We start from the raw sequence: 26,419 nt of genomic DNA on the forward strand, positions 1-26,419 counted from the left end.
AGCGTTGGATGACACGCGCTACTACTACATGTTAGTTGTAGCGCCTTATCAGTAGCGCGGCATCACGCGCTACTGATAGACAAAATACCCGCGCTACTGCTAGGGTTTTTCCTAGTAGTGCATGCTTGTTCATCTTCTCAAGCTACAATAGCGATGCAACCCATGCATCTCACCGCGGCCGATGATCACCACGACACCTGAAGCCGCATGGCCGCTGACCCACTGCCAAAAATGAGCTCCACCATGGCACCATCCTCCATCCATGTCACATCGCGAGTAACAATGTCGAGGGTGATGACACACCAACACCGCCAACCACCACCAACTGGTGGCCCGCCATCTACACGACCAACGAAATGCACAACACAACCACATTGGAGCCACAACTCTAACAACTAGGCAAGTCGCCGCTCACGCCAGATCCAAAGTAAAAGATACTCAATTCAAATTTACTATTTCTATCTAGTCGAAAAATATCCCGTTGCTTTTGAACTCCACCAACGATCGAGCCCCGACCCTTGTCGGGCCGAACTGCACTGCATAGAATGGATCCATCGCAATTGGACCACCCCATCACCTCCCATGGCAGCGGTGAGCCCTCCGTGGTCGCTACCACACATAATCCACAACCTCATTCACATATCCAAGCGGGATGACCCTAATCTGGCTAAGCTGCTCCAGCTATATGACCCACACCAACCTCCGTGGTCGCCAGCCATCCAGCACAGACGCCAAAGAGCGCCACCTGCACCAGCACCCAAGTTGCCGCCTCCCACTCGCGAAGTTGTGCCGGGAAGCTCACCATAGGGCCACAGCGTCGGCAACCACGCGCATATACGTCGGCGTAACGCCACTAGCCACACTGCCGACCACCAACCTCTACGTCACCACACGCCATAATAAGGGGAGAAGACCCCGTCACTGCATGGGCTTTGTCTGGTGGTGACGCGATTTGGGGTCATCGCCCATGTCATCCAAGTTTAGACGGCGGAAGTCGTGTTGTCATTTTATGAGAAACTTAGACCGGTATTATGCTTATTTGATAGTGTCCAAAGTGCTAATCTCAAAATTGGTACGCATTTTGCTTGTATCATATGTATATGTGTTGGGAAGACATCATAGACCCATTGGGTTTGGACGCTTACACAATTTTTTGCCCGTGATTTCTTGCATGGGTTGGCAAACAATGCCGTTAAATTTGGGTTTGGATTTGATAATTGTTCAAACCGAGCCAAACCCAACCCATAGCGAATTAGCCCATCCTTAGATCCACCTCTCAGCCAAGATCGAGCAGTGTCACATGGATGGCAGATCCACTAGCTTCATCTCACTCTCACCATTGCCATCACAGCTTGTTATCTTCTGGCTAGATGTCTTTAATAGTAGTCTGCTGGCGTGTGAGGAGACTGAAGTGTCTGTGCAAGCAAGAAGTTTCATGTACATGCCATGACCCGACAGGTAATCAGGCATGTTCATATGTACGAAATCAGTCTCATGTACTCCCTCTGTAAAGAAAGCCACGATCCTCAATCAGGCATGTACCAAATCAGCGAAAATACTACTACTTCGACTGAAAATGCATCCCCTAAATTTGTAATTTTTAAAGGCACCAAGAAAAATGGCACGTACAAATAATTTCTCCGATCTAGATTTATTTACAGCTGACATCAATAATTCACCATGTCAATCCATACTCTGTGCAAACGACTCCGACTTTGCCACAAACAATCTTCGACCTTCTAAAGCAGAAGTGATGACGATGATGCCGGTGGGCTGTCTCGGCGAGACCCTCTTTGGAGAGGCTTGTGTGGGGTATCCTATGTGTGCCGCTCAACGGTTTGCAATGGTTTTCGCCCAGCTTTCATTAATTAACCAAGCAACTCTCTTCTGCTTAAGTAATGGAGGAGGCAAATCATTTGCCTCTGTTTCAAAGAGAAAGAAATGCTTCACCATGTAGCAAAAGAGTTCATGATCCAGGATATGGGAGCACTGATGATGAGTTGTCAATGAACCACTTCATCTTGTTGTTTTTAAGATAGGGCTAGGTAGCACATATTTATTATATTCATCTGAGGTATAACGTGATCAGGCATTCATGCCAACCACCTAGTGCACTCATGCAACCAGCTTGTAACTGGTTTGAAGCAGATGCACGACAGTAAGCAAGCTAACCATGTGTACTGTATCGTGATATCATAGAATTGATGAAGCGCAAGAAGATGCCAAAGCAGACCCTTATCTTTCATGATGCATCCACATTCTCTGTGGATCAGTTTTGTTGCAAGAACAGATTGTCACTAGCCTTCTGAACCAGGCTCCAGCTCAACAGATACCCAGACAAATAATTCACAAATTGGGTGGTCCTACCTTCAGACGTTCATCAGATCATATACTTATTGGACAACAGTTTAAAGAAAACCATGTTCTAAAACCTTCATAGGCAAAGGCAGGTCACCTGTTAGCAGTTACTACTCTACCAAGAGTCTGTTTATCAAAATGTTTACCTCGCCCAAACTGAATACTAGAAAGCACAGTTCATCCACACGGCAATCATGACACCTATGTCAGACTGGAAACATTTTCTTTTTCTAAGCACTATAGCCGAGACAAAGAAAGTTAACTTGCATCTAGTTTCTGATAAATAACTCGAATAATGCCCCCAAAAAAATGTAACAGCGTCTCCAAAAAAATATTCAACTTCAAGTTACAAAAAACACACTGTCTCAAAAAAATATAAGTTAACAAAAATATACTCAAAAGAATAACCAACAAAGCGCTACCCCAGAGAATTAAAGTTAGTAAAGTCACCATCCAATCAGATCTACTGCTCAAGTGCAGCTTTTAATTCAAAGAATGACATAACAGCATCTCCGAATAAAGTTTCAACTTCAAGTTAATGAAAACACACCCTCTCAAAAATAGAAGTCAACAAAATATAATCAGAAAAAAAATCAACAAAACGCCACTCCAAAGAATAGTAGTTAATTAAAAGCCTTTGACACGTAGAAGTATTATTAGTCCAAACCACAAACATTTTCCAGATTTCCACACAGAAAGGGCAAAAGCAGGATGCAACAAATGAAAATGGATCAACAACCCACTGAACCCACCCACATAACCGGTGTTCACTTCTCTAACAAGTGGCTTAAGTTGTGCACACATATCCCTTTGACAGAACTAAGATGGATCAGTGTGGGTCGCTCGACATGGCCCACTTGCATTACACTGTTGCCTTTTAAGAGAATATCATTAAAGCACCAACTAAGTTGGGTAAAGGGCTCAACGATTGCCATTCTAGTGGAGCCAAAAATAATACCATGTTAAGGCTTTGTTTAAGCTTGATTTAGTTTCAAATTCAAGGTGCCAGCCAGCTGACTCAGTAAGATGGTCGATGCTAACCAGACCACCGAAAATCATAGCCAAGCCTACAATTTGGATTAGGGTTCGAGAAAACTACCGGATTTTGTTTCCACTGATACCTACCAACTTTGGGGTTGGTTGTTTCAAAAAACCGAAATAACCATGGCTTACAAAATTTATCCGGTTTATAACTGTCAGGCCCACATGTAAGTGCCTCTTCCTCATATTGAAAATCCAATTCTTTTTACAAATTTAGAAAAAGGTCCCCGTAGTGTTTGTGAAAAAGCATTGGGTCCCTGTGTTTTTTTAAAGTGATCATGTCCTTGCTCCTTGCCGCCGCCGCACCATGCCATTAAAACGAAGTGCTGCCGCCGGGCACCCGTAGGACAGCTTCTGCCATTGGCCAGGTTTAGCGGCGCGTCGAGGTTCACGGATGCTGCCGGAGCTCCCATGCTTTCCAATGTCGGTGGCCGACCGGAGCGGCAGGAGACGAGCTCGTATTGAGGGAGCCGACCATGTCGAAGCTAATTTCCGTGGGAAGGAGAGAGGTGAGGTGCTCCTTGTGGGATCTGACGGCGAGCGCGCAAGACACCTAGACATCCTCTTCTGCTGCTCCTCCACTTCTCGAGCTAGGAGCCTCCACTGCAGGACAGGGTAGTGCACCGCACGAGAGAAGCAAAAAACACATGGGAGCGGCAAGACAGGAGCAGACGCCACCTACCTTCACGGCAGCGGCCGTCTTCTTCTCCATCTCCGAGCGCATGTCGACGCACTCGATTCCCCTACTCCTGCAAGTCCCGACGCTTTTATCGAGCCGCCTGTGTTGGAAGGGGCATCACTGCCTTGGGGGAGGAGAGTGTGCCGTGCAGAGAGAGAGAGAGAGATCAGGGGAGGGAGGAGAGGACAGGGAGAGAAGAAACAAAGGAGGAGGAAGAGATAGCTTACACGTGGGACCGACTTGTAAGCTAACGGTCAAACTACCAGTTGTTGATTAGCTGGCCGGAGTTGTCATAAATCAGATCAATTTTGTAACCCATGGTGATTTGAGTTTTTTGAAACAGCCGACCCCAAAGTTAGTATCAGTGAAAAACAATCTGGTGGTTTTTTGGAACCCTAACCACAATTGTAGTACTTTTATGCTATTTACTCAGTTGACTCTATGCAAACAAAACAAGAATAATTGCGAATTGAACATGGATAACTCAATTGGAACGATTGCAATCAGCCAGGTATCTGCCATCTACTTCTCGAGGACCAGAGCTCGACCAAACTGGTGTACGATTACTACCCGTGTACTTGTCCAAGCTACAGCAACCCCAAAAGAAATAATTTCACAGAACCATCCCTTGCCGTCAGAGTCCCTTAGTAGCCAACAGCTGCAAAGGGTCTTTCATCTGGCCGTGATGATACCCCTCGATGCCGATCAATCATGTGCGACATATATGCCCAGTTCATCTAACCACACAGCAAACCGCCGGTCTCCGGCTACCGGCAACAGACAATTACACATGTGAAATTATGGCGCTTGTTCCTTCCTCTGATCAGTTTGCTTGATTAGTCAGGTTTCTTTCCTGCCTCATTGGAAATCCATAAGTTTCATTGCCTTCATTAATAAAGCAACACTATTTTGTCATGCAAAATTCATACACTTCTTGTTTAGTTTCGAATTTCATTGTAAGTAGTTCTAATTTGGAACTGTTCAAGATCGATTCAAATGACTAATTAAGAAGGTCGGCCACACATTTATCTTGTGTGATGGTGTAATGGAAAGCTAATTATGAAATTAATTGCTATGTGGACATAATCCAAGGCGGACCAAACATTTATCTTGGATGCAATGCTTGCTTCGATGAATTTTGTTGAGTGTATCTATGTTCTATCCGATGTATAATGGAATTTTGGTTAGTTTCATATGCATATCACAATAATATGACTCCCAATTTTCCAGGCAATATTAGTTTTTGACATGATTTCAAATTTTCTTGCTTCCATCCAAGTATAGATCTGCTCCCAAACTAATATTTTCGTGCTTCTTAATTCTGTACAGCATCTAAATTGGTATATTGATCACCTAAACAGGCATATACATGTTAGTGACAATTTTTGCAAATTTATATGCCTGCTACTAAGGATAGTCATGTTGATATAGCACTAATTCATGGTTCAAAACATCCATGCTTCAGATGTGTACTACATAGATTCTTTGATCTACTATATAGCTTGCGGTCATACAAGCTTGTCCTCATTATCAGTACCATGGCGGACATAATTCAATTGCACCTAACCTCATGAGCCTGCCCAGTTTAGTGTGTAACCTGACGAAACCACCAATTAATTGAGATGAAATTGGTTTTCTAGACCGTATAATGGTGCACCTACCTATTGGTGGCAAGCTTTGGTCATTCACATTCTATGCTTCCACAACATATAAGTTATATGTTGAGATTGCATTTAACAGTTGCTTCCAAAAAAATTCCATTCTTATTATGTATCACTTTCAAAAAAATAAAGTTGCAACATGCTCCCACTACTTCTTAATTATGTCTAGATAGTACATAATTTTGCTTCAACCACTGCCGGCTATGCTTCATCGCGAGCCGCTGAGATTGATGTTGTTTCGAGAGCTTCGGAATAGATTGTACTATTATAAGTGAAGGTTGCAGCATGCTTCCAACCTTCCACTGCTTCTTATCTTTTTCTCGATCATACATAATAAATTGGTTTAGACCACCATTAATCAGGCTTCATTGTTTCTCACTTCCTTATTACGGTAGTAATGTTTGCTTCTACCACTACATATGTGTACTTCCTTTATTCTCACATATACATGTTGCACACAGATACATGTTATGATCTGTGTCGGTTCTTTGGTAGGACTGCTTCATCATTTCTGACATATGTTTCCATCATTTTCTATTTATAGGACAACCACGCCGCTTACTTTATTTTTCATATAATTAAATTGTACACATACATTATTATCTACTACTCTGTTTTTTAGTAATGCCTAAATGTGTCAAGGAGCGTGGTTTGATGTATTTTTTTACCAGCTTTAATGCTTATATTGTTTGGTCCTATATCCAGGACATCTAATTAGACTTCAATATTTCTCACATATGTTACTATGATAGTAAACTTTTTGCTTCAACCGCCATTAGCGTATGCTTCGACCGACATTGAAATATGCTTCAAACATTCTGGGTGTTGCTTCTCCTAGTAAATTCGATAACCCGCAGCAATGTGGGTGGGCAACCATCGGTATTCCTTAGTTTCAATATTCGATGCTTCTAATGACGGTGAGAAATGCTGAGAAAAAATTGTTTCATTGCTTCCTGTATAAAGAGCTTCCAAATATATGCATCGACAGTTGGCGGAAATTTTCGGGTTTCATGTTTCAAAATTCCTTGCTTCCACCCAACACTAATAATGCACCATTTGAACTATTTTCTAGCTTCATACGTCTACAAAAATGAAAGCATGACTGTACCAAATATATGCATTGAGGATTGTTTGTTAGAATTATTGTTAAAAAGCTTGTTTTTTAGTGTGCTTCTGTGCTCCAACCAATTAATTTTAGATGGGAGCAAATTTTCTCGTTTCATTTTTCAAAATTACATGCTTCCTCCCAACACTAATAATCCACCATTTGCATTGTTTTCCAACTTCATACCTCTGTGTTTCTACACAGTACTCATTTTGCCACGGTAGTCTATAAAAATGCTTTTGTGCCTTCATCTCATAATAACTTACAATGGGTTCAGTTTGTATGTTTGGCGACATAACACATGCGTCCTCATTTGCCATATTTCATACTTCCCACATTCTTGTTCGCCTCAGTCAACAAATAAGCTTTCTTATTTGTAACCACTTTTTCCATAGCTGCACACAGAAAGACAAAGCACCGCATATGCTCAAGAGTCGATGGTGTCAGCCTAGGTGCTCCTCTTTGGCCTCTTGTGGATCCTGATGTCAGCAGCAGCAGATTTGTGGGGCAAAAGAAAGTCATCAATTGCTAGGTCGGACACGGTGGATGGGACAGTAGCGGTGGTGCAGCATACTACAACTTGCTAGTAATCCAGAAACGTCTACGGATTATGAAGCATGGTTTGTAGTGCTGGAAGCATAATTTTTATATGATGAAAGCAAATTGAGCACGTTCAGGTTTTATACTGTGGGAGGAAATTCATCGATAAATGGATGCAGGTTTAATTCTACATTACGTTGGAATAAAATGTCTTTGATGTCGAAGCAAAGTCACAAGAAACTCATGGAAGCAAATTTAAATAATAATGGATTCAAGATATGCCTCATATGGAAGCAAACAGACTAACCTGAAAACCAGGATTCAAGATTTGCTTCATAATCTTAACGAAACAAACATCCTGATGAGAAAATCAACAACAATTTCTCACGTTATTTACGGAGGTAGTGGTGATGGAGATATCTGCTAGCTTGATCTGGAGCATCAAACGAGGAGAAACGACAAAGTAATGGGAGCAGTTATGAAGCAGCAATAAATTAGGAAAGGAAAGCTCGTTATCTCTTGCGTGATCGGATGTACAACCTGCTTCCATCTGACGGCCTATGGCTAGTCTGATAGATGCAAACCATCAGTAGTCTGATTCCTAGCGGCGCCTGAGGTTAAAACCCCTGACATAGAAGAGGAAAAGAGAATTTCTCCTATGCTCATGGAGGAGGTGAGTGGGACAGGATGCACACCGAAGCCTCCAGGAAAGGGATCGGCACCATAGGGCATAGACTTTGGTGATGCTGCCGTGTTGGGATGTGGTTCCCCCAAATCCATGCACACCCCCATATCCATCCAGGAGATGATGACCGCAATTGCCAGAGATAGGAAACAACACAAAGCGAAGCAGATTGAGTCAGAGACGTCGCTTCCATGGAACTATGGTAGACCAGCGAGGAGCTACCGCCACACTGCACGTACATCGATAACCACGCTGGGTTGCCGCGACCCCCCCCCCCCCCTGCCGTCACGTCACATCTGACAGGCGCCTCCACCCAACAAAAGCACCACTCAGCGACATCCTCATCAACAAACCGTGCCACAAGCCTGGCCATACGCTCTGCTGCCGCTGCACCCTACAATACTGCACTCCACTGCGCCACCCGACGGAGGAGGACGAAGACCCCGCCGCCAACAACCACGAGGGACTTTGCCCTGGCGACATCGGCTAGTGGTGGGTGAGGACATATGGCATCAGGGGAGGCGTATGCACACTAGTAGAAAACAGGGATTTGGTTGAGGCCAGGATAAGGGCATTAATCCCAGTTCACTCACAAACCGGGACCAAAGGGTGCATCAGTCCCGGTTCGTGAGGCCATGGCGCCGGCCGGGCCTCGGGGGCCATTGGTCCCGGTTCGTCCGACACTTTTGGTCCCGATTCCAGACACGAACCGGGATCAATGGGCCTCGCTCCTGGCCCAGCACCTTTCGTCCCGGTTGGTGGCTGGAACCGGGACCAAAGATGAGTCTCCTGTCCCGGCTCTAGCCACAAACCGGGACTAAAGAGAAGCCTATATATACCCCTGCCCGCTCACTTCTCTGTTCGCTCACTGCTATGTTTTTTTGGCTGGCCGTGGAAGAGGTATGTGTTGCTCTAGCTCACCTCCTATGCACATGAGGTGCCCCATGAGCCTCTTCTTCTTCAATGAGAACTATAGTGTGGCATTGGTTTTAGTGTGATGATGAATTTGTATTAATTTGGTCAAACTACTAGGGAAAACCTTATACAAAACATCTTAGCAGTAGCGCTGGACAAAATGAAGCTACTGCTATCCTTTTAGCAGTAGCGCGTATTAGCAAAACGCGCTGCTGCTAAGTTTGAACTGGGCGCACATGGCTAGCCCCACTTAGGAGCGGCGTGTATCCGTACCCAGCGCTACTGCTATGCTCCGTAGCAGTAGCGCTTTTCTCGAACCCGCGCTACTACTAAACCTACCTTATCGTTCCCATGCAGCTGACCCTCTCTCCCCCTCTCAGTCACTCTCCCCCGCACGCCCCATCGTCCGTCGTAGCCGTCGAGCTGCTCCTCCTCCACCGAGGTACTCCCTCCATCCCTCCTCCTCCCCTCGCTCCTCCTCCCACCGCGCCCTCCTCCCTCCTCCTCCGGTCACCACCTCCTCCCTCCTCCTCCGGCCGCCCACTCCTCCCTCCTCCCTCCTTCGCCGGCAGCCCTCCTCCCACCGCCCCCTCCTCCTCCTCTCTCCTCCCTCCTCCCACCCCCTCCTCCTCCCTCCTTTGATCCCACCGCCCTCCTCCCCCTCCTCCTCCTCCCTCCTCCCACCCCCTGATCCCTCCATATCTATTTTTTTTTCTGTTTTTTACTGTATTTTTTACTATTGTATAATGTAGTTTTTTACTGTTTTTAGTAAGTGTTTAATAGAATTAGTAAGAAAATTAATAGAACTAGTTGAACTAGTTTATTTTTAGTAAGAACTAGTTTATTTTTATTCATAGTAATTTAGTTGAACTAGTTGAATTTATAGAACTAGTCTAATTAAAATTTTACTATAGAACTAGTTTATTTTTAGTAAGAAAATTAATAGAACTAGTTTGGTGTATTTAACAGAATTCTAGGTTGATTCATTTTGAAGTGGACATGTCATATTTTGAACATGTCACATTTGTTGTTATTTTTTTAGTTAAAGCAATTATTCCCGCATCGACATCGACGAAGCCTATCCTGCATCCTCGTCGTCGACTCGGCGGAGGAGGCCTGCTTGATTAGAAGGGCCATGTCTGGGAATGGGCTCCGCTGGGCTGGTACTGGGAGGTGCTACCTTCCGGGGGCACAGCTTGGTGAGGAGCCAGCCCGTCGTTGACCCGAACCTTCTTTGTTGGTGGTCGCGTGGGCCAGTGACGGTGCCGAGGCTTCAGGACCCCGGGAGGTGGTACGTCACCGTGTCAGCGTGGAGGACGAGCACGTCCGTTGCTACATGGTTGCGTTCGAGGGCAGGTTCTCCAATACCTGGCAGGTTCTTCAGGGATCTCACTGGGGCTATGATCCTGTGATGGTTCCTTCTCTTTGGGTGTCCACCGCCCGCACTTATACCTGTCGTTCGCTAGGGTTTTAGTTGTATTAGTGATGTTATATGTATGATACTATTCGAGATGTGTTGGTGATAATGTTTGACGATGTACGGACGCAAGAGATGATTTAGTTTTGCTTATTGAATGCATGCTAATTGGAATACTAATTTATTTTATGATTTGGTTTTGCTTATTGAATGCTCAAATTGGAAAACTACTCCTATTTTGAATGCTCAAATTGGAGAGCACTATGCAAGGTGTATGCATTTCATTAGTTGATAGCTTATAGGGTTTTTGTTTTTGCGGAAATCAAGGAGCCCCTCCATCATCCCCGCCGTCGTCCCCGTCACTAACCCCCTCCGACCTCAAGGTGAGACCAGCCAAATCTCCATGTCAATATGAGTCCCATAAGATATTTTGAAATGTTTTTGTTCATATTTTCAACCATTGAAATGCAATGACCATCAAGTTTGAATGCTCATATGATGTAGATATAAACATGTATATCTTGTGTTGCTCAAATAGGACATGTGCTTGCCCAATTGGCCGGCCATGTTTGTAGGTTACACCTCCGAGTGGCCTATGTTTTGCCGGAGTGTTGATTAATTTCCGTTTCAGCAAATTTCAGACGCTCGATATGTCCTTTTTTAGCAAAGGTCATGCCGGATTTCTCCGTGAATTTTGGCATGAATTGTGCTAGAATATGTAAGAAATATCGAGTGGCTTGGATTTTCTAGAAAGATAATTAAACGACATTCCGGGTTGACTTTAAGTCTGTCGAGGCTCCATACATGATAGTCAACAAATGAGTGAGGGAGAAACTCTGCACCATATATGAGAGAAGAAGAATCCCGACTGTTGTCGTGGGGTTCATTTTTCCTTCTTCTCCTTGTGCTAGACCTTTGTTATGGACTAGGGGAAGGAGGAATAACGAACATCACCGACGGTCGAAAATCAGTGAGGGAGTGTGTCCAACATATATGGGAGAGGACAAAGAATCCCGACTGTTGTCGTGGGGGTCGCTTCTCCTTGTTCCCTATGGTAGACATTTTAGTGTAATGCACTTTGGAATGACAGGAGTAGCTACCATCACCGGCGGTCGAATATATACACCACGTGAGCTTAGAGTTTTCAAGAAAAGACTCGACAGACCGATATTCAACCTGTGATGAATAATAATGATATAATTTAGTTTTTGTAGTACATATATTTAATTGTACAAGTTTAATCTTTGAATTATGAACATAGGAAATGTCGTCGATGTCGTCGTCGGACGACGATAGTCTCCCGGCGGAGTGCGACTAGTGCGGCGATGACCGGGGTCTGTGCGACAAGCCTCACCTGGTAGAAGGTCGGCGCTTCAGCATTAAGCTCCAGGAGACCTTCAATGTTGAAACGGTACGCAACAACGACAAGTGTTTTTTTTTGTAATTAAGCACGACTTTTGCTACTTCAACATGTAATTTTCGTCTTTTACAATTCAACTAGCTTATCCCATGCCATACAAGACGCTATGTCTTGGAGAGGATGGATTTTGAAGATCATGAAAGTATGGAAACAAAGATAATTCAGCTAAGGACCCATCATGGTACGGATTTTGATGTAAATCTATGCAATTATGAGAGCGTAACCCATTTTGGTTGCCCGAATTGTGAAGCACTTTGCAAGACGTATGCTTTTCATGAGGGTATGCTTGTCACCATGGATCTTGGATTCTGACATCGAGCAAGATAGTATGGACATTTGGGTCCTTGTTGATATGCTTCCAGTTCTACCGAAATGTGAGTTTCTCAAAGATAGTTATTAAGTAATTTATATTATTTATTTCAAAATAGTTGACATCTTATTTCCATTGATAGCTTATTTTGATTCTACAAAGAATGTGCGGAACATGGTAGACAGAACATACTACATCGATGGCTCAGAATTAACTTATTAGGAGAAAAATCACCTGATCTCATTTATTAATGATCTTGAGAATTACAATATCTATTATCAAACTCCTCCACATTATGGTCCATACGTGCCACTAGTGCACGTGTTGAACTACGGTAACATCCATGGAGATGCCATGGTAAGATTCTTTACTATTACGACATCAGTGCATCTTTTGCATAAATTCTTCTAAAACTCAACTACATTGCTAACTACGAAGTTATTACTATGTTTTTCAACAGAAAATCTCGAAGGATTGTGTGCCTCATCTGATGTTTCTGAAAGGTCGCCTTGATGTTATCAACTTACGGCCAGGTCATCCTACGAATCACTCCTGTTCATACCGGATTTCTAAAACCGATGAAGACATGACAATCAAAGATTGGAAAAAATGTATGCTCAATCGTAGGGAGCTACTTGGAAGCAACATTGTGCAAACCGCAAGAATTGGAGATAGGATAATCTCCATTCTCCATAATGGAGAGTCAGGGCCTATCTTGTTCTTTGCTATTTTACCTAAGAGAGGGTAGTAGGTCCTATGAGAGAGGAGTAGGTCCTAGGTACAATGTGTTATTACGTGCTACAATGTGTTAGAGTTGATGATGAGGAGGAGGAGTTGTGATTATGACTAGTGACCAACACTAGTAGAAAAAGGACCTAATGTGAGACACATTAGTCCCGATTCGATTTAAGCCCAGTACTAATGGTACCATTAGTCCCGGTTCGAACGGCTATGCATTAATGCCGGTTCGTGTTGAACCTTTAGTACCGGTTCATGCCACGAACCGGTACTAAAGGGGTGGTGGCAGGCTGGCGTCAGGCCGGGGCCCCACGAGCCCCTTTAGTCCCGGTTCGTGGCACAAACCGGTACTAAAGGGCTAACCTTTAGTACCGGTTTGTGCCACGAACCGGGACTAAAGGGGTCAGACCTATAGTCTCGATTGGAGACACAAACCGGGACTATAGGGCAATTTTCAAACTCTACCCCCCCCCCCCCCCCCCCCCGTGTATCGCCATTTCAGTTTTGAAAAAACAAAAGAAAATGATAAAAAATTCAAAAAATAAAATTCTTTGAGATGTAGTTATATTACTACATCTACTAGTTAGGAAAATTAAAAAACTTAAATTTGGACATGTTTTGCAAAAATGTGTTATGAAAAAGTAAACTGGCTATAACTTTTGCATACGGTGTCAGAAAAAAATGTATAATATATCAAAATGTTCAGCACGAAAATCCGCATCCGATTTTGACCGCCATAGACTTGTTTGCAAAATTTTAGAATCCTCAAATTGTAAAAGGAAAAAAAGATATGCCCAAATTTCAGTTTTTTTGAATTTTGGTCAAACTGTGGTCAAACTACTTATTCAAGAAATATTAGTGTTACTAAATAAGTATTCAAAAATATTAGTGTTACTAAATAATTATTTCAGTTTTTCAAATTTTGGCCAAATCTGGTCAAACTATGGTCAAATTGTGGTTAAACTAATTATTCAAGAAATATTAGTGTTAGTAAATAATTACTGTTTTTTAGAATAATAGTTTCAAACTCAAACGGTGAAACGTGTGACCTAATGCTCAAGCTAAACTCCTGAGGGTTAATAGGATTGACAGCTTACATTTGTCAGGAAAACAACAAGTGCAGACTTGGAAAGTAGGGGGAATAGAACTTCGAAGTTAAGCGTGCCCAGGCTGGGTTAGTGAGAAGATGGGTGACCGGCCGGGAAGTTAGACGATTTGGAATGAGTGATCCACACTTGAGCAATTAAGAGGGGTGATTAGAGACTAAATTATCAAATAATTCAGAAAATTGAAAATCGAAAAAATAATCAATTTTCATTTCCAAAATCTTCAAAAAAAATCAAAAAAAAAACATTTAGTACTGGTTGGTGTTACCAACCGGTACTAAAGGTCCCCCATACCACGGCGCGAGCTCACGCCAGGTGGTGGGCCTTTAGTGGTGGTTCGTGCCGAACCGGTACTAATGGGGGGGGGGCTTTAGTCTCCACCCTTTAGTGCCGGTTGCAGAACCGGCACTAAAGGCCCTTACAAACCGGTAATAAAGCTCCGTTTTCTACTAGTGCAACTTGCTATATGATGTATCATTGATCAAAATGATGATCATGAGGAGGTGTTATATGATAATCATGTATTATGATGATAAGTTGTTAATGATATGATGATGATGACGATTTATTATATCATTGGGTGAAAGAACCACAGATTAGTTTCAAGTGGATGGATCCATCCACTTGAAACTAGTCCACGGCTCTTTCACCCACTGATGTAATAACTCATTATGATGTAAAAACAATCTCTAAATTTCTACAGTATGAAAACTTGTATAATGGTGTATGAAATGACATAAAACGAAAAAGAAATAGAATATGCAATAATAGTAGTAGCGCGGGAGTGGAGGCGCGCTGCTAGTACTTACCAGCAGCGCGCTATGAGAAAACCGCTGCTACTAATCACATATAGCAGTAGCGTGTGTTGACAAGCGCTACTCCTAACCTTTAGCTGTAGCGCCTTATCTGTAGCGCGGCAACCCGCGCTACTGATAGGCCAAAAAGCCGCGCTACTGCTAGGCTTTTCCCTAGTAGTGTCACTTCTCTATACATGATGTTCTGTAATGGTTTTTGACACACTTAATTATATATTATGCACGCAGATGAACCGGCAATGGATGTACGGTGGCAGATGCACCTCCGACTACATTAAGGGCGTGCATTATTTTCTCAAAGTGGCTGAGGCAAGCAAGCACAATGGTTTTATGTATTGTGCATGCCCTATCTGTGGGAATACGAAGTCTTACTTTGAATCGAAAACCCTTCACATCCACCTGCTTGAGAAGGGCTTCATGTCATAGTATAATGTTTGGACCAAGCACGGAGAAAGAGGTGTTATGATTGAAGACAACGAAGAAGAACAGGATGATGACAACTGTTCGCCCCCTGAATACGGTGATGCTGCAATGGGGAAGCTGAAGATCAAGAGGAACCGGACGATGTGCCCGATGATGATCTTCACCGGGTCATTGCTGATGCAAAGAGACAATGCCAAAGTGAAAGGGAGAAGTTGAAGTTCGGTCGCATGTTAAAGGATCACAAAAAAGGGTTGTACCCAAATTGTGAAGATGACAACACAAAGCTCAGTACCCCACAGAATTGCTGCAATGGAAGGCAGACAATAGTGTATCTGGCAACGGATTTGAGAAGCGTCTGAAAATATTGATGAAGAAGCTTCCAAAGGATAACAAATTGCCCGAAAGTACGTACAGAGCAAAGAAGGTTCTATGCCCTCTAGGATTGGAGCTGCGGAAGATACATGCATGCCCTAATGACTGCATCCTCTACCGCGGTGCGTACGAGGATTTGAACACATGCCCGGTATGCGGTGCATTGCGGTATAAGATCAGACGAGATGACCATGATGATGTTGAGGGTGAGCTCCCCAGGAAGAGGATTCCTACCAAGGTGATGTGGTATGCTCCTATAATACCACGGATGAAACGTCTATTCAGAAACAAAGAGCATGCTAAGTTGATGCGATGGCACAAATTTAGGGGAACGCGACAGAAAACAAAAATTTCGGTATAGCGAGCACGCCCGGGACCACTATGGAGACTGCATACAAGGTTTGATCTGATCCGACCGATTCGAAGCGCAGCGGAAGTAGAGTCGGTGGAGATCGTCGGTGCAGATCCCCGCAGCTAGGATTTACAACCTCCCAACCGCGAGGATGTACTCCCTCGCGGGACAGCCCTTCGGGAGGCGGTCGGACAGTCCCCCGGACGATGTGGCGGACAGCCCTTCGGGAGGATCCTCGAAACTCGGACGGTAACTCGGACAGCCCTTCGGGAGGATACTCGAAAAGCCCCTCGGGCAAAAGATCGAAACTACAATCTCTCTATGGGGTTGCACACATATGGTGTCAGCTATCCGGCAGGGCTTCGCCGTCCAGAACTAGTTCCTGCCGGAACCCAGACAGCCTTTCGGCTCTACGAAACTATTTCGCTGGGAGGGAGAGAGAAGCTAGACAAGTCATGGCATGTGTATGAGAGCAAGGGAAGATCTTTGGGCAGCCCCCTCACCCCCTATTTATAGGAAAACCAAGGGGTAGGGTGCCTCCACAAATTACCAAAAACTCCCATGCATTAGGTCACACATGAGGGTGTTATGGGCAAAATGGGAGGCCATGTGGAGCTCCATGGAGCACCACCATGTTTGGCCATCCAAACCCTTGGGGGCCCCCCATGAGGGGCTTCCTTGGCCCCCAAGCCCTTCTAGAAGCCTTTTCACAAAAGCCCTAAAATGTGGCTTTCCAAAAAATATCCATAAAGCTGATTTTCACTATTCACGACGACATTTTTCAGCGTCCGTTCGAACTGAAAATATTTATGTGGGCTTAGAACATTTCCAGTACCCACTAAAATAATTTTCAATGCGTTCCGAAACAATTCCGGTTTAGTGATTTTCATCTGCGAAACGCATCTGAAGTGGCTCCAGCAGCTCCGGAACATTTCCTGTTTTTATCCCGGAAAATTCCAAGAAGTTCCCAGAATGATTCTGGCACCCTCCAAGAATTATCAGGCATGTGCCGAAACCAATTTCACTTAATAGTATATCTCGAAACAACTTTTCGGTTTCACCGAAACTCATCCGATGACCTCTCTCTGCGGAACTTTTCCGATGTCCGAAACTTTTTCGGTGATTTTCTCTCAGACTCCCTGTCTAGTATTCAGCAGATAGATGACCCTTAAGCGTGTGACCCTATAGGTTCGGTGAAGTATAGACATGACCCGGAACCCCTTCCGATCAATGATCAATATCGGAGCCGTGGACACCCATATTGACCCCTATACCCACACGAATAAATATTCGAGTGAACCTCCAGTTGCAGTGAGCTATTCCTGTTGCTTCACGATATGTCACAAACACCCGAGGTGAGATTTATTGCATCCCCGTGGACGAACAATTTGTCCACCATGCAAGTTACCTCGTTACCGATTATGTTCTCTTTTCTCGTTTCCGTGTTCCGGCATCCTAGTGATCAAATCACAAGGTGTCTGGCCAGACGATTATGGATACCGTAACACCGAGAGGGCCCGAGAATATCTCTCCATCATCGGAGGAGCAAATCCCAATCTTGAGCTATCTCGTTACTTGCCATACTTTTCCGTGAACCCGTAAGCCGCCGTAATAGCCACCCAGTTACGGATGACGTTTAACAAACCCCAAAGTTCACGAAGCAAGTACGAAGGAACTCGATACTCTCATGGTCTAAGGAATTATGCAAACATTAACTATCTCTATGTTATTAACCATAAACATGTGATGAAAAGAATCTCATAGCATAACATCAATTTGGGTCGATTCAACACAAGTGTTCTACCAACATCGCGCCCTCAGAATTGCCAGCATAGACATGCCCATGATCAGGAAAATAGGATCATCATGCAATACATGAGCCAGTCTTAGAGGCAAGACTAGGAATACATTTTACCGTTTAGTATACCGCACGTGCACATGAGTTTCCCTCCGAGCCTCATGGATAGTGCAAACTCGAGAATCATTGCAGTTATAGCATGGAAGCTAAACATTCATTACAAACTTTGGAGATACAAAATAACTATTATTACTACCTCTAGGGCATATCTCCTGCAGACTCCCACTTGCACTAGAGTCATAATCCAGTTACGTGGCTTCCCTAACACCAATGGCTATCTGGTGCTGCTCATGCTTTGCTCGTGGTAGAGGCTTTGTCATCGGGTCTGACACGTTCAGATCCGTGTGAACTTTGTGTACTTTCACTAAACCCGCTTCGACATGATGTCGAATGAGTTTATATTTGCGTTCAATATGTCTTGTCTTATGTTGCGAACTTGGCTCCCTTGCCTGAGCCACGGCGCCACTATTATCACAATAGATCTGCACCGGGTCCACGGCGCCACTAGTCGACGAGATTGCCATTCTGGGCCCTGTATTTCTACACAATATGTTTCCCCTTTGAGAGGTTCATGGGAGTCTTCAAGAAATATGTTCGTAACCGTGCTAGGCCAGAAGGAAGCATCTCCATAGGCCATCAAACAGAGGAGGTCGACAGGCCTCACCTGGACGAAGATCGGCGCTTCAGTATTAAGCTGGAGGAGACCTTCGATGTTGAAACGGTACGCAATGACGACAAGTGTTATTTTTTCGTAATTAAGCACGACTTCAACTATTTCAACATGTACTTTTCATCTTTTACAATTCGACTAGCTTATCCCATGCCATGCAAGACGCTACGTCTTGGAGAGGATGGGTTTTGAAGACCATGAAAGTATGGAAACAAAGAAAATTCACCTAAGGACCCATCATGATATAGATTTTGAAGTAAATCTGTATAATTCTGAGAGCGTAACCCATTTTGGTTGCAAAAATTGGGAAGCATTTTGCAAGATGTATGGTTTTGATGAGGGTATGCTTGTCACCATGGATCTTGGTGATCCTGACATCAAGCAAGACAATATGGACATTTGGGTCCTTGTTGATACGCCTCCAATTCTACCGCTATGTGAGTTTCTCAAACATAGTTATTACCTAATTTATATTGTTCATTTCAAAATAGTTGACAGCTTATTTTCATTGACAGCTTATTTTGATTGTTCAAACAATGTGCGGAACATGGTAGACAGAACCTACTACACCGATGGCTCTGAGTTAACTTATAAGGAGAAAACTCATCTGGTCGGATTTTGTACTGATCTTGAGAACTACAATATCTATGGTAAAACTCCTCCACATTATGGTCAATACGTGCCACTAGTGCACGTGTTGAACTACGGTAACTACTATGGAGATACCCTGGTAAGATTTATTACTATTACAACATCCGTGCATCTTTTGCATACTTCTAAAACTAGTACATCATTGCTAACTATGAAGTTATTACTATGTTTTTCAACAGATAATCTCAGAAGATTGTGTGCCTCATTTGATGTATTACAATGGTAGCCTTGATGTTTTGAACATACAACCAGGTCATCCTACGAATCTCAACTGTCCATACCGGATTTCTAAAAGAAGTGGAGACATGAAAATCAAAGAATGGAAAAAATGTATGGACAGTCGCAAGGAGGTTCTTGGAAGCAAAAGGAAGCGAAGCGCAAAAATTGGAGATAGGATGATCTCCATTCTCCATAATGGAGAGTCGGGGTCTATATTGTTTTATGCTATTTTACCTTAAAGAGGGTATTTAGGTCCTACCTAATACTGATGATCATGTGCTAAGAACAATTAAGTAGGGTTGGTTCACTGACTATGAGGATGATGATCGTATGACTTGTTATTAATAACGAGCAGAAGTTGTATGATGATGATTAGTAGGACTTGTTATTATGAGGATGCATGATGCGGGCATGAAGAGTTATTATATATCAGTGGGTGAAATGAACATGGATTGGAATGAAGTGAAGGCAACAAGCATGTGGTCCATGTCGAAAGTAGTACTAATCCAAACTTGATCAAGTTAGGATTAATATTACTTTCGACATGCACCACATGTTGCCTTCACTTTAATCTAAGCCATGTTTAGGCATAGCAGTAGCGTTGGTAAATCAAGCACGGAAATAAGAGAGGACAGTTCTCTCTGTTAGCTAGCTTACACACCCTAAATTACCCCCTAAACCCTCCCCCCTTTCAAAAAATAACAAAAACCACAGCCACTGAAATGCTGACGCATGGATGCCTTTCGGTCCCGGTTGGTGTCACCAACCGGGACCAAAGGCCCTCCTGCCTGGGCTGGCCGCAGCGGCCACGTGGAGGCCCATCTGTCCCGGTTCGTGTAAGAACCGGGACTAAAGGGCTAGGGCATTAGTAACGACCCTTTAGTCCCGGTTCAACAACCGGGACAAAAGGCCCTTACCAACCGGGACAGATGACCCTTTTTCTACTAGTGGTTTCAACCCTATCAAGGATCAATGCCTGTGTGGTAAGTACACAAAAATGTGTTGCATATGTGTTAATAATGTATAGGACAATACTATAGCAACACCATTATTTCTAAGCCGTTGTTGGGCATTTTCTGTTGTTGCCGCGAGAAAGGGCTTGTAAAACTGAAAACTGGCAAGTTACTGTCGCTGTCGGAGCAAGAGTTGGTTTACTGTGATGTCCATGGTAAAGATCAAGGCTGTGAGGGAGGACTCATGGATGATGCCTTCAAATTCATTATCAATACAGAGGCCTTACCATGGAGTCCAGCTACCCTTATACTCCAACTGATGGTAAGTGCAAGGCTGGATCCAATAGCGAAGCAAGCATCACCGGCTTTGATGATGTGCTTGTCAATAACGAGGGCGCCCTATGAAGGCGCTGGCCAACCAACCAGTGTCTATAGCAGTGGACGGAGGCGACATGACATTCCAATTCTACTATGGCGGGCTCATGACTGGGTCCTCCGGCACTAACATGGACCATGGAATTGCAGCAAATGGATTTGGAAAGGCTAGATGGTACAACTTATTGGTTGATGAAGAATTCATGGGGCGCAACTTGGGGTGAAGATGGCTACTTGAGAATGGAGAAGGACATTGCAGACAAAAAGGCCATGTGTGGTCTTTCCATGGAGCCTTCTTACCCACCAAATAGGAATTATCCCACCAAATTCCACGTAATCATACATATGGATAGTTCTCAGATAAATAAGGTCGCCATGTCCTATGTGTAGTTCATACGTATCCGTAAATTATATTGAGATGATGTATCTTATGTGCATACATTTTTATTCTTTATAAATTAATACCATGGGTGATATATTATATCGAACAAATCGATTAAGAATTATGTAGATATTCCATGAAGCTTTCAAATGTCTAAAGATTTGACTATGTTAATAGTAAACTCTGAAAGTTATTTTCATATATTCATGGTATTCTACAGTGTCTTCAAGTATTTGTGGGAATGTAATGTAATGTCTTAACAAAACTTGGACGCATCCTACTAGTAATTTGTATCATTAGAGCATACTACATCCAATATTTCAAAGAAATCAATCAATTGCAATAAGATTATGAGAAAACTCCCGCTTCCCAAAAGAGCCTAACGTAGGGTACCCTGTGCTATGATGTGATAGACATTGACAGAGGGGACATGGTTATGCTATCTTACATATGCATATTATGATGTTCTTTGAAACCATGGATTAATCTTTCATGTGTCTTTGGATGTATCTGATTAACCAAGACATCTCTGGTTTCTTGTATTGTATACACTTGTTAGTTTCAAATTTCAGTGCGAAATTAAATTTAGAGAACTCCTAGTTCTAAATATGCATTCAAAGCAATTTTAGCATTAATGGAGAATCATCGTCTTAGCTTAATTAATAATGGGGAACTGTTTTATTGTGTGGAACACTAAGAATATCCATGGATAGAATACATTGACTATTTCTATAACAATACTTTTATAGGCTCCATACGATCTATTCAAATTGATTCTATACCATGTAAAGAATTTTTCACGTGTTTATAGTACACTAAAAATTGAACATCCTTATAAATGGTGAGAAGATAACATTCTACTTACAACGTACGTTATTCTCTCTAAAAGAATTGTATCAGTGAAAGCACCACTTACTTGCTTAGTTTGAAGTAGGGAATGCATTGATATGACTTCATATTGCCGTATACTTTGCAGCAAAGTCGGCAATATGCTTATCTGAGCTCCCTCCTTCCTGCATTGCATTCTTCGCCTTTCTCATCCACTTTGCAGCATTTCTTTTGAACTCATCCTTTCTATCTCCATCCATCACCTCTCTAATACTCCTCTCGACCTCTGTCCTCTTTAGCCACCCATTCTCGCCCTTCCGTACTCGCACACCAATTCCCCACACACTCTCCACATACTTCGCTATGGTGGGTTGGTCCGCCCAATGTGGGATTCCCACAAGAGGAACACCACTAACAACTGCCTCCAATGTTGAGTTCCATCCACAGTGGGTAACAAAACAACCTACAAGTATATTCATGAATTTAAATCTAAAGTGTTATCATTATTTTCTAACTTTGTAAAACCTTTTTTATATTTATCTCCATAATAAGAGTAAAATAAATGTAATTTGGGTTAACATACCGATTGCCTTGTGTGACAAAACCTCAAGTTGGGGGCACCACTCAACAATTAGTCCGTTGTTCACACATTTCAGTTTGACTTCTTTAGATAACTTGTGTGCCTCGTTTGATCTTACAACCCAAAGAAATGGTTTGCCAGAATTGCATAGCCCACTGCCAAGTTCCTCTAACTGGGTTGCATCATAGTTAGAGACGGTCCCATAGGATACAAGCGCAACAGAGGAAATGCTATGCTTCTCTAACCAATCCATGCATAATGCATCAGCACTGAACAAGTTCAAACCATAAGACTTGTTGGATGGTAAGCGATTATCATCAAGGTAGTATGATGGCAAGGTTGGGCCTACCACCTTCGCTCTCCATGTTAACTCCATGTACTCTTCCTCCTGCTCAGTTGGCAAATTGTTATTCCATATAAAACTGACTAAGAAGAATCAAGTATGAAAATGTCCTACTCACAGGAGCGTATTTGTTCGCCCCTACCCATATGAATCGCTCCACATGATCAATCCAATGTGTCCTATAAAATTAATAGCTGATTGGCGGAACACATGTATGTTTAGTGGTCATGCAAGTCCTAGCTTGTAGCACATGAGGCCACTGTGCTCCACCATATATTTCAAGCTGAATTTTCCGTTTCGCGTCCTCCTCATGTTAGAAATGTGGAACAAAAGATTATAGAAAAGTAGTAGACGTGCTCCCCTTACACCCTGTCATGTGTCTGGAGTGTCTTTGTTGTGCTTTACTCCTCTTATAAACTAAAAAGTAAAATAAAAATATACTATTTGTTAAATGATGAAGGCAACGGCTTTGTTGGTAAGATATTTAGAACATACAAATGCAATAAAAATACATATTTATAAGTAACATTATAAAATTATAACTTTTTGAGCAAATAAAATTCATTCTTTGTCAAAGAAAAAAAAATTATAAAGCTCTGCTCTCAACAGTGCAGAACGTGTAAAGTTTAATTTCCAAGGACTTCTTTAAGCACAAACGCTCACCTGCAGAGCAGAGCAGAGCAGACAAGTCTCAAAGTATGGCGCACCTTTGGCTCGATGTCACGGAAAGAGTTGACGAGCACGTCGTCGGCGTCCTCCAGCCCGTCGAACTGTTTAATAGACGTCTTCGTGAGCACCGGCTACGACTCCGGAACAGCCGCGAACGGCGGCATGTCCTCCGGCCCAAGCTCCACGCCCAGCGCTCCTCTCGCGAGTAGTGCGCACCCGTCCGTCACCGGCAGCGCCAGCCGCCCCGCCCAGAGCTCCCCATAGACGATGTCCACTGCACACGGCTGGGAGAAGAAGGCCGCGGTGGCCATGCCGGCCGCCCGCGCCACCCGCAGCGCCCACGCAAGATGAGGGTCGTAAACCAGCACGCGCACTGGCCGCCCAGCGCGCGCCTCGGACAGGAGGAGCTCCCGCAGCGTCTCGGACCCGACGGCCTCCAGTCGCGGGAAGTACTCCGCGTAGTCGGGGCACGACGCCATGCCACCAGCGTCGAAGCCGTCCGAGATGGCGGCCACGCGGAACGGCGCGCCAGGCTGCGTGGTGGTGGAGAGCACGTACCGGGTGACGACGAGGGTGGGGCGGCGGCCGTGGTACGCGAGGCGGCGGCCGAACTGGAGCATCGGGTTTGTGTGGCCCTGCGCCCCCGGGAACGGGAGAAGGAGCACCCTCGGGCCGTCGCCTGCTCCATGGCCGAGGATTGAGCCAGTGGTGCCCGTGGTCTCCATGTTGACAGCGTTCATGGTGTTGGGAATGGTCAAATTTGCTGCCACGCTCTTGTCTGTGTGTCTTGCACTGACGAGTGGAAGGAACCAGGAAGGTGGAAAATTTTATAATGTATCGTGTTCACACAAAATCCAGGGGAGACATGGTCATATTTGTTGTTTATTTGTCACGAACCGAGGTGCACAACGCCAGGTATAAACATTTTGTCCAAAAAAAAGGTTGTAATATGAGCAAAATTTTACTGCAATTTTCACTCCATTTATTTGCTAATATAAGGATTTATTCTCTGCAAAACATTATTAATTTAGTTTTAAGACTCATTTTTGACTTATTGCGCTTGATCCATGTCGGCTCGCTGCAGCGGCTCCTCGACGGTGGTAGAAGCTGAGAAAGTCTATCGCGGCCGCAGATGAAGTAGGGTTCCTTATTGCGCTTTATCCATGTCAGATCCGAGCATCACCCGTACGATATGGTGCACCATGGTGTTCCAGAAGCCTGGAGTAGGGGTATGAGGGTTCCCAGCCTCCGGCGGTAGCTGATTTTGCGATGGTCGGACAGCACCTCGTTGGCCGCAGCTTTGTCTGGACTGGGCCTAAGATGGTAATTTTGTTGCCGTCGCAGCATAAGCGTTGCTTCAAAGGAAAAAAAAACAGTTCGAGGGAGCCCAATAGGGCTAGTGTCGCAAAACTTCAAACGCAACACAAGTCTCGTTGCCAAGGCCTATGTGCTCGCAGCAGCGGGCCTTCTTCAACAACTCAGATGTTGGAGCGGGGAGAGTCGACTACCGCATCATTGTTCTTGCGCATGATTCCCATAGAAAAGAAAATCCTATCACTTTTATAATTCAACTCTCTCCTTAGCTGAGCTACACTTGAGCATCGCTGTAGGTGTCGCTTTCTTCTCCCGTCGTCAAGCAAAGCTATAGGCTATTTGAGCACATACCGAACACCAACAACATGGGCAAAAGTTTAATTCTACCTTAGCCTTTGCAATTGTGAATACACAATCTTTGAATCTTAGGCCATCTTAGGCCCGCCACTACTCTTTGAGCTCAAGAAAGGGTGGTGAATTGGACATTGAGAGTGAGGGCAGGACGGAGGCAGCGTTGTGGGTTGGTGGACGCGAACTTGTAGCAAGCGGCATGAGCCGGAGCATTTACTCTATTGCCAAGCACCTAGCGGTGCTCTCCTATTTTCCGGTAATTTCTTTTACAACAGAAAAAAGGTGGGGTCAAAAAAAGGATTGTGTCGAATATTGTGTAACAGATATGTTACAGCTGGACTCCTAGTGGTATTATGTTTAGATAGGATATAAAGGCGTGTTCTCAGGACACTCGTATCCTACGCCTCTCCTATAATGCGGGATAGACACACGATGTAACCAATGCCAACATAATAGCACAGACGCGCAGGGGGAACCGGCAACGTGTGCCGGCCCCCAGGTGGCTGGAGTGTTGTATTGTGACCGTGTCATGGGGAGGACCACGCTTCGGGGATATAGCTATATCGGCGAACCTCGTTAACAAATCTCGGCGTCGTGCTCGTGTGATTGCTTGGTCCTCGGATGATCGACTACGTGCGTCGGATTAATTCTAACAAGTGGTATCATAACAAAGTTGTTAAGAGGTCGTGTTGCGTTAATCTAGAGGACGAAGGAAGCAAGCGATCATGATACGGAAGCGAATATAGTCGGTGACTTGTGATCTAGTAGCAGAGTTGGCCGGGTTATCTTCAAGCAGTAATCGAACGAACAAGATCGATCTAGAAGCGGGCAGCGGCAGAAGCTGCTAGGGTTGCATGGCGTACGTGTCGAGATGTACGGCAGTAGATCCACCTGATCGATGGTGTGAGCGTCAGTGGCGGCATGCTCACTTGTTGTGATCACTGGCGCTTGGCAGACATGGCAGGAGGCCCGTCCAAAAGCTCGGCTAGCAAGCGCATGGACCATGCACCGGTGCAGCCGTCCAGCGGACATTTGCCAACCTTTTCCTACTTCGGTTCCGGTTTTTTGATCCACATATCGATTCGTGGTTTTTCTACCTATCCCTACAGGTCAAGACGCTTGTTACACGTAGCTCAATCTGATGTCATCATGCTGCCTAGTTTCCCTTTTGGGCAATGTGTGTAGGCTCCACATGTGTTGCTTAGTTGGGCTCCTAGGGAGAGACAAGAAGGGCCAGTTTGCTACTTCTGGATTGCAACTGGAGACTGCGGCATCGGTTCATTCGACGG

General features: G+C 44.2%; 2 pseudogenes; one reads left to right on the top strand and one right to left on the bottom strand.

Annotated features, from left to right (window-relative positions):
• Window positions 1-20,264: 20,264 nt before the first annotated feature.
• Window positions 20,265-21,053, top strand: LOC141040657 (senescence-specific cysteine protease SAG39-like; annotated as a pseudogene).
• Window positions 21,054-21,998: 945 nt separating this feature from the next.
• On the bottom strand, window positions 21,999-24,306 carry LOC109746624 (UDP-glucosyltransferase UGT13248-like; annotated as a pseudogene).
• Window positions 24,307-26,419: the final 2,113 nt, after the last annotated feature.

Source organism: Aegilops tauschii, chromosome 2 (genome assembly GCF_002575655.3).
Source record: "Aegilops tauschii subsp. strangulata cultivar AL8/78 chromosome 2, Aet v6.0, whole genome shotgun sequence".
In the NCBI taxonomy this organism is placed as follows: domain Eukaryota; kingdom Viridiplantae; phylum Streptophyta; class Magnoliopsida; order Poales; family Poaceae; genus Aegilops; species Aegilops tauschii.